Raw genomic sequence first — 10,543 nt, 5'->3', positions numbered from 1 at the left:
TTATACATTATATCCTTATGGACATAGTTTTATTATTTTTCTAAGAATTTAATTAGTAATTATGTGAGCTTTCTGCTGTCTACTAAAGTTGCAGGATATACATACTAAATTTAAAAAAAAAAAAAAAAGTAAAAGTTTGCAGCACTTCAGATGCTGTGCATTTCATTTAACCAGCTGCTTACGCCATTAGTATTACAGTTCCATGCGAGCTTGTTAAATTAATGAGTGTGTACACATGGACATCTACAATCTACCACATCTGTGATCACAACCCTGGAAAGCCACACGCAGTCTTCCTTACGGCTTTAGTTCCTGGCAGATATAAGTAGATGCCTACCAAAAGAAATGTGAATGCTACTTGGAGAATGACAGCATTTCAGATTTCATTAAAATGTGGAGTAGGAAAAAACTATTAAAAAAAAGGCATCTGCCTGCCTCTGCCCTGGATGTGCAGTTTCACTAGAAGGTCACATTTCTGGATAGTCCTCCTGAGAAAGAAAGTTTCCTGACTTTGAGCAGAAAATGTGTTTAATTTCTGCTACCGAAAGTCACAGTTTAAGCTCTTGTTTATTCAACTGTGTGGGATTTATTGTTGCTTCTATAATTTTAAGAATAAATTTCGTCCTGTTCCTTGACAAACAAGTATGAAACTGTGTTCCAGCAGGCACACAGGTCGTTTTGAGGGTAGCTTCAACGGGAAGTGTTATGTTGAGGCCAGGTCAGATTCATGTCCCAGAAGGAGATTTTAATCAGGCTATTATATGTTCTGGATTGAATAGTGGAAGGATGTGCCACATCATTCCCTAAATCTTGGTAGGGAAAAGTGCAGCAGAACTCCAGTGGTTTGAAACTTCACTGTTAAATAGCGATGTAAGAGCGTCTGTAATGTGTTTATGGAACACTGGACTCCAATGATACAAAATCTGAGCTACAGCCCGCTGTAGCAGCTTTTTCCAATTACAGTTGATGCAAAGGATTTATAAACATATCCAAGATGTAGGTAATGAAACTAAAGTTACAATTAAATGGAGTAACTATTTTATTTATCAGACTCTTAACTGACCCTTGGAAATTGTACGTGGCAATGTACTGTAAGTCAAGATCAAGAACACAGGTAACAAAGTTGTAATTTTGGAGATGAAAATTGGGAATTAAATGCATAAAATTCATTTTCTGTTCATCTCTCTGCCTTGTTCACATGTGAGACTTTATCAGAATAAATGGATTCCTACTGAGGGTTTCACAGTAGTTTCCTGTTCTCCGAAAAGTATATTCACAACTGTGAGGTTAAATGCTTGCCAGATTAGTGTACATGTGTGTCTAATTATTAAGGAATTCTTCCTGAAATTCATGTTCAGGAGATCTGTAACTTCATGACTCCTTAAAGAAACCTGGATAAAAAGCAAATCAAGGGTTTGTTCTCCTAGTTACTTTTTTGTAGTTTTAAAAGCCCATTGAGAATGACATTATTCTGAAGCTGAATGAGCAGGTATTATTGCTTTGTGTTCCGTGATTCTAATGTAAACTTAAGGAGGTAAAGTAATGTGTAACTGTTTATGTTAGTTAAATCTGAGGAATGAAAATTACAGAGGAGACCTTAGATATTCCTGATACTAACACTCTGAAGGATACTCCTAAATAACCTTAAATAAGTGCACTTAAATTGTATATAATCCAAAATAACGATGACTACAAAATGGAACTATTCTTTGTATTTGCACGTTCTTACCTAATTATCTCATTTTTTCATATATAAGCCCTTTAAAAAGCCAATACATCTGGGAGAGCAGTGTTAACTATGCTTTCTTAGCAAAACTTGTCTTTAAAATACCTCTAAGACATCTACAGAATTGTGAGCTATCAGATATTTTAGACAGTGTGCTCATTTTGGGTATCAGTGAGTGTATAGGAGTTCAGTTTTACTGACATATTCATAGAACTTTTAGAGTTTTAAAGAATTGCTCTGAAGGTACTGTAAGGCATTACACAAAGAAGGACTGAGATGAGTTCATAGAACAGTACCTCAGTGTGCTAGAAGGGAGGGGGGAAAAATAAAAATCAGCTTCTGAAAAATACTTTGCTTAATTCAGGGGAAATAAAGATGACAACTTCCTAAAAGTGAATGTGACCCGGAAAGAAGAGATATTAATAAGCCATGTGAAAGAAATGTATTACTATTGTGTAGTCAGAAAATGTTTTCTTAACTAGAAGTTAAGGATGTGTCAAACATTTGTAGCCTTATGATGAGAAATGAACTAGCAGTACCTTCTGTCTGTAGTTCTGATCCATGTGACCATCACTGCATAATCTGAATCTTCTATGCTAAAGAAGAAATGTTCTTGGTGACTAAATACCAATGATTTTCAAGAGGTTGGGGGTTGCTTGCTTGTTTTTGAACGTTTTAATGGAAATGTTTTGCTTTAAAATGATCGCTTTCTTCTCTGAAAACAAAGAAAATTATACTTACATGGTGCCACATTAAAGTGAAAAAGAATGGACTGAATTGTTTCTTGAGCATAATATTATCAAGTGGAGGACATTTTCTTATAGAAGTGTCACTTTAATATGAAGGTGAAAGCTTCTAAATAGCATCAGACTTTTTAAAAACAATGAGAAAATAAGTAGAAAATAATAAAGAATTAATATTCTTCTTCAATGAAAAGGAAACTTAGTTTATTTAGGTTATTTGAGGGCAATATGTCTTTGAAATAACTTTTTTAGTTAAAGTTAAAAATTGGTAAATAACTGATGTTTATCATGCAACCATGGAAGTCCATTAAAAAAGATTTCCTTTGGATTGTATAAGAAATAGGACTTGGATTTCAAAGTGAGTTGAACTTCGAAAGAGTCTAAAGCTTGTCTGTTCTCAGGAAACATACATATACATACAGCACAAGTTGTGTGAAAGAGCATTTGCACTTAAGTTCCAAGCTCTCAGTCTTTTATCGAAATTTCACAAAATAAAAATGTTAAATGGATGATCATGTTCTTTTTATTGAAACTCTTCTATTCAAATAGATTTTAAATACTTAAACAGAGAAGAAAGAGGAGCATAAGAATTAGAAAATCAGTGATAATTAAGACTGTATGGTATCACAATTTATATTCAGTGTGGGGCCTATTACCTCTTACTTTACTTTCTGTATTTTGTGTCTCACTATACAGGCAAGTCTCGGCATCAACCAGCCTGTAAAGTTACGTGAAAGTTGAACGAAGATGACTCTGATAAACAGAGACCATTTTAATGAACACTTTTTTTACCTTCTGTCTTCTGTTTCCATTCGTTGGGGGCTTCATTTCAAAGTTTGGGACACAGAAATGTATTCAGAATAGTTTCTCTGTGTGTATTGCTTCTCTTAATGTCAGTATGAGTGATGGAAAGGTGTGGTAGCAGAAGACACCCTGACTAGCTGTTGTAAGCTGAATAGCCAGCACTGGAAAAGTCCTGGTTGTATTTTGAGGCAGTCACAGTAAGCATGTGCTCCGATCAGAAAAAAAGATCACTTTTACTCTCTTTCTGTCTAAACTTTAAAATCCAATTAGAAAAAGTGGCACAATAGGCAGAACTTAAAACACAAGATAAAGATCTATTTAAAAAAAAAAGAAGAAAGAAGTGAATGAAATTTCAATGCATTTATGATAGCTGAACTTGTTTATTTTTATTTGTTAGAGTGTGGGGCACTGAACCTGAGATTCTTTTTTACTGTCTCATAAGTTGGAGAAGAAGGGTAAATGTGCTGCTAAATTAATTGCATTAGCACAGTACTTCAGTGATTGTATCTCACTGCAGAGCTCAAATTCAGTAAGAAGCTTATATCTAAAAATACAAATTGAATTTGTTTCCAGTCTTGTGTTTTTGTGAATTATGGTGCAGGGTATTTCAAAATTACTCCCCAAATCTTAATTGACAAAACATTACTGCTATTTTGGACTGTTTATCTTCATACAAGATATTATGCAATCTGTTCAGTGTCTGCTTGCTACATATACTTTTATCTTGGTAACTTGAAGAAGGTTTAAGTTTTGGTTATTGTTATATGGGAAAACATCAACAAATTGAATATTTTCCTTTTAAGTTTGATAAAGGCTTAATCTGGCCTCAAATAAGTGCCTTTTTTTGCTATCAATCTCCTTTACACTTAACATCTATATTTTCACTGAGCTATACTTAACAACAGTGAATATTTAAAAAATCATAGCTGTATCAAAAAATAGGGAAACATCAGTGTGCAAAAAAAAACATTAACAATCTCAGTTACTTATATGTAATTCATTCTGACAGGTACAGTACTTTCATGTTTTATTGTGTTATAAACACTAAAAAAATCATTGAAAAAAGTTTGGTGTAAGTGATTTAGATGAAACTGGCAGCTGGTGTAGTATGGCTATTGCAAGATTAACTACATTCGAACAACTCAGTCGTTTCTGAGAAGGATATGTGCCTTGAATTAGTCAGTGCTAACCAAACTACAAGGTCGTGATTGATGGATGCATCAAACAGTCAACAGAAGCTGGTCAGGACTGAAGTGACAATTGGATCAGAAAATCTCTTTAATTGCTGCCCACGTGGTTATGTGTATATGTAAGAAATATGCATCAGCGTGACCTTACAAATATGTCTGACTGGGAAGACAGACAAATAGTGAAGAGTGAAGTTAAAATTTAAAATACTCTTGGAAACAGCTTCAGCAAGCTATTGGAATAAAATGCCAGCTGATAAATCTAACACTAGTTAGACATGCTCAGATATTTCTTAGTCACATCTCCAAGGGAATCACTGTTTTAAGAGGCTAAGGATGCCACTGTCTGGTGGAACACGTTGTATCATTTTTAATTCATCTTCAACTGCTGTAGCTCTTACAACCTTGGCTGTAACTGTTTTGGAGGGAGAAATATTTCTCTTTCTGGATTGAATGATTTATTTCTCAGATTTTGGAGATGTTACTCAGTTCTATGAAGGATCCTATAGAAGGCAACCCTAGCTGCAGTGAATAGTTCTGTCGATGTGGAGAATTGACAGCTGTGTGATTGTATGCTAAGTTTTGAATGCCAATTAGCACTAAGTCAGATTCCTTTTCCATTTTCCTGAACATAAACCAGTGTGTATTAAACTGAGTTTCTTAGCAATAAAATTCAGTCATGGATAGGTGTGTGTTATTTGAAGTTGAAAGGTGAGATAACATTGGTAGCAAACTACAATACTTCAAGTGGTTTCTCCTTTGGTTTTGCATAATACAAAAGTGCTCATTTAATATTTAGAGGAATCCTTGGAAAATTTCAAGACTGGACTTCAGGTTCTTACAACCTTATGTAATTAAGAAACTTTGAGCAAATTTGTCTAGACTGCTTCTCCAAACACGTCTTCCAATGTGAACTTCTCTATGATTCTATGAAAACAAAAGGGACCCCTCCTTATAGGTGATACATTTTCACTCTGTTTTGGGTGGGATTTTTTGTTCTAGTTCAGGAGCTTGCTTGTGGTTCTGATTGTTCAAAGGGTAGTGGAGAAGTGGTGAGCAGGACAGGCAGAACTTATTGGTGAACAGGACAGAGCTGCTATTTTTGTCCTTGCACTTGGATCTCAACTTTGTTTGCTATTCTTGTCTCACTGTGTGCTATCTGATGTAATTTTTGGAGGCTTCCTTGAACTGAGGTTATAAAGACAGGCCTACGGTTGTATAAGTCATCCGTTCACTGCTTTTGTACAGTGCTGTTCTAAATACAGTTTAAAGTACTGCTTTTGATCTAGGAAATACTTTTTAGTTTTATTTCAATTTCTGAGGAAGACTTGCTGCATGATTTAGTTCTTCTGTAAAAAAATAAAAGTTAAGCAGAAGCCTCAGCTCTATAAACATTAAAGCACAGGGGAAGAAAACCTGAGACTCATTATTTTCCCATGGTCCTGAAAGGCCTAAGTTAGTTGACATTCAGAGCTGTAAGACAAATCTGTTAATCCATGTTTTCCTGAGGGTTTTCTGGAGTGGACACGTTAGATGGAGTGTAATTTTGTTTGTATTTGTGAAGAGCATTCTGCTGATGGTTCATACTGATGGTTAAGTGCTCTTTACTACAAGAGTGTCTGGAGGTTGATTGACATTACATGTCCACTGCAGAAATGCAAGAAATGAAGTTTCTGAAAAGGGGCTTAACATATTATTATGTGCTGAATGGATATGAGAAAGTAAGTTAGGGCTTAGAAGAGGCGATATGTTTATGACAGAAATGTAAGTATGTTGCAAGAGAAAACCACTGTAAATTAATGTGAAGTTCTTAAAATTTCTTATAAAACCAATAATTTTTAAGCGGGTCAAAGGACTGCCACCTTCTAGACACACCAAAAATGAACATTTCTGTTCACCTTCCTCATCCTGCTCAGTTTTCATTAATTCACTGTGTCGTTGCTTCTAAGTAGTGATGGTAACAAAATGAACAATCTAGGTTACCAAGTTAGGATAAGCAACTGGAACAAGTTATGTGGGGAGAATGTGTTGTCCTTGTTCTTGGAGCTTTTCAAGAGCAGACAAAATAAGAAGTTGAGCAACTTGCTCAGACTTCATGGCTGACCTTGCTTTGAGCAGGAGGTTGGGTAGCTCATTTGCATAGATCTCTTCTAATTTGGATTATCTTATGATTCCATGTCTTATTAGTTCATAATATATGTGGGGATATACTAGAATGTGTAATGAGCCTTCCAGTTTTTTCCCTAAGAGCATGCAAATACTGTAGGCTGATATTTACATGTCTTTTAAAACAGTTTTGCAGAAAGATATGCTAAATGGACATTTAGTGTTGAGGTATTTGAAGACTCTGGAACTTTTGCAACTGTTTTCCTAGAGGTATCAATGAAAGAAGGAATTTTGTTAGCTTGCTGTGGTTAAATTTGTTGTCCTTTTTTGTTTTATACTTCATGCTGTAGTTCTTGTGCAACAGTACTTGAATTTTCTTATGTGACTGTATAAAGCCAGGTACCTTTTGAAGAATCTTCACTGTTACAAAGCCTTTAATTTATTACTTATTTCATCATGGAATTATTTGGCAAAGCAGGCAATCAAACCACATTTGTGCAAAGTAGTGATAAATATATTCTGAGTCTGAACTTTTTTATTTTTGTTAAATCTAGATAAGACTCCTTTTCGTTTTGGTACTTCCACTTATTTTCTGGGCTATCTGTATCATACGATGTCATCGGTATGTTTTTTAAGCTCTCTAAAAGGAATATAATGCTTTATATAGTAAATCAAACTGAAATATTGATTAAAAATGACTTCCATGTTATTTTATTTGGGCCAATTTTATCTGAAAGCTCAGCAGAATACTGAACGCATGTATTCAGTATTTTCTACTGATGATTCTTCTTGTATCGTTTAATTATCTATTTTGTTTCTTCTATCTGAGCAAGAACCCTTTCTTTCTCTTTAAAAATACTTAGATTTTTAAATGTTTCAATAAATCCCTGCTGTCTGCAGTTTATTTGAAGCTGCTTGGTCATTAAACACATTTGTTACACAACTGTGGACTGTTTCCTGTTACACTGAGGAAAGCCTCTTAACCTAATTATACGTTTGTCTTAATGAATGGGAGTAGAGGAATGTATTGCATTTGAACCATAGACCATCTCAGACTGGTAAATTGAGACTTCTTGGTTTTTAAATAGGGTTAACAGCAGATGATATACAGCGAAGTGTCTGCAAGGCCACTTGGCTAAATCAGAGTTCCAAGAAGTTCCTGCGTAGGTATGGTTTTCCATCAGTAGGAATTTAATCATGAAGTTCTGATGTAGAGTATGTTGTAAAACCTCTTAAAAATACATAATATTCCATAGGAAAAATGTTTTCCATAAAGATAGACCTGTGACATTCATTATATGCTTGTTAGCACGTATTTTAGACATGGGGCTTAGGCTTGCTTCAAGATGATCAACCCTGATAGTGCTGAATATAAAAATGTCAATATAATTATTCAGCTTCAGCAGAAAATCATTTCTACTGTTTTTTCACTGTGTGGAGGAAGGGATGAACTGGTTTTCTATTACTCTTTATCATTTAGGTTTTCTATTTTTGCCATCAACTGGGAACATTTCCCAATTACTTTCTTTCCATCTTGTATTCAGGGGTGGGCTATTTTGTAAGACAAATCTTAATGAAAGAGGTGCCCTGATGTACCGGTATGAAATAGTGGTAATTCAGCAAGAGCTGTTCCTTGACTGATGATCAGAAAGATGGTCAGCTTTGGATATGAAGTGAGCTACTTACACTATTCTAATGCTAATCCAGACTGCCTCTATAAAGATATTACAAGTATTCCATTCTAGTAACTTAATATTAAATGTTCTGAATAAGGCACATGCATATGAACAGATTCTGTTTATTGTTACATTAGTACAACTAAAAGAAAATAGTGTTATGCAAATGTAAGTTAGTATCCACAGACTCAGAACCCTGGCAGTTGTTCCAATCCTTCCTTTGTTTGAATCAGCAAATTTCCTTTCAAAAAGTACTTCACTGCAATCACAGCTAAGCAAGACAATGTGATTTAAATGTATAGCTGACATCATATATATATGAGCTGTATAACCAGGGGGAAATCACAGATTTTCAATTTCTCTTGGAATATGTTCATTATTAGAAGGCATTAGGAACAATAGCAGAGTATTGTTTCTTGTAGGAGAAGAAAATCTCATACTAGTTTTTAATGAATCTCTTGGGAGAATGATCAGATTTACAGCTTAAAAAAGCGGTAAACATTCTACTGGGAGTAGTCATGGAAGACAAGATGAATGGAGCTGTCTGTACTTATGAAAGAGAAATCTTGAAGATGATTTACAGACCAAAACTCTCTTTATCTCTAAATGGTCTCCAGTGCTGCAGTATGTATAGAAAATAGAACGCGAGGCTACAAGTACGTCTTGTTTGTGAGGTGAGATGTGATTGCCCCAGAAAATCTCTAAACAAAATAGTGAGAGAACATTGATCTGAATTTATATGGAAGAAACCTGAAAAGATTACTTCCTTGATTTCTAAGTTAGAGAAGCTAGAAGAACAAAACATTGCGCAGTTAATCAACTTGGAGGGCCCTACGTTGAAAATCTGATTTTCTAAGTTAAATAATTATGAATTAATAAAAGATCTTAGATGAAATAAATGAATTCCATGAAAACAGATTAATCCTCTGGTGGGTGATTTTTTTAGTAAATCAGAAAGTGACAGTGCAGGAGTGCTAAAAGGCTTTCCTTTCCACAAGGCACTTCATACCTTCGATTATTCACTCAGGCTTGACCAAGCCAGAAGCCTGCTAGTACAACACATAATTTGCGATGAAATAATTTGTTTAATTGTTGCTTTTTCCTCTGAAGTATTACAGATGCAGAATTGGGAAAGTATTGCTAACAGAAAAAATGCAAATAAACATTTCTAAATTAATCCCTCAAAATTTGTTGCTTCAGACTTCCAAATTGGTCATCCAAGATGCATACAAACATTTTCTTGCCATGAAGGAGCCAATTTGTTTGCCATTTGGGTGCATTTTGGCATAAGTTTTGTTGGTGTTACTCTTGAATGGAGTACAAATGTACTGAAAACTTGGAAACAACAAAACATGAACTGTGTTCTAACCACATCTGTTGAACGTAACAGCAGTAGTTTTGCATTCATTCAGCTGTTGAAGAGGTCACACCCTTTGCAAATAATACGCATGAAAAACTGCTGTATTCACAGTGCCTCATCATTATGAATAGCGTGTACTGCAGCTGACACAGCCATTCACAGTGTTCCGTGCATAACTGTGAATCTGGGTTCTTTGTCATACTGGAAATATTCAGGAGTCCAAAACAAAGTGCAGCAGCAGCAAGAGGATCAATGTTTCTGAGGACTTTCCATAGCATTTTGTAAGAATTACCTGCAATTGAGGACTTTTTTCTTTCTATTTTTTCGAGATATGTGCATATGACTTTGTCTTTTTGTAATAAAACCACTCGTGCATTTCTTTTATATATGCACGAACATGCTGTCGTTATAGAAGTCATTACTTACATCCTTGGTCTAAGCTACATGTTGGGCTTATGGGTTTTGAGCCCGCTTCTCCATGAAGTGCTCTCTGACTGGAAATACCCGTGTGTAGAATCCTCCTGAGCAGACCGCCAGGCACAGCGTTTTTAAATGTGTGACAGTGAATGTAAACCAGGACAAGCACGTCTGTTCTAGCTCAACACTGAAATATCACCAGATGTAAAGGAACACACTCATTCATGCAGAACTATTTTTGTGATGTAGACTGTTTCTTAAAGCTGATTAATGATCACGTGTTTTCTAGTGGCATTGTCTTTGGGTATGTCTTAAAAAGCAGTATCGCCGTTGCAACTTGTTAGATGCAATGTTCTTGATGTTTCCTTTCATTACATGACAGAAAAGCATTTTTCCAGTTTCCGTGTACCCACTATGCCCTACCTTCCCCTGCCTGTTTGTCTCCCACTGACTCCTTCTTTCTGTGAGTATAGGCCCTAAAAGCAACATTTCTTGTTATGAAAGGAGTGGGTACCAACAGGTTA

Source organism: Cyrtonyx montezumae, unplaced genomic scaffold (genome assembly GCF_038088225.1).
Source record: "Cyrtonyx montezumae isolate F1298 unplaced genomic scaffold, pur_monq_1.0 scaffold_11, whole genome shotgun sequence".
NCBI lineage: Eukaryota > Metazoa > Chordata > Aves > Galliformes > Odontophoridae > Cyrtonyx > Cyrtonyx montezumae.
This window is presented reverse-complemented; position numbering follows the sequence as displayed.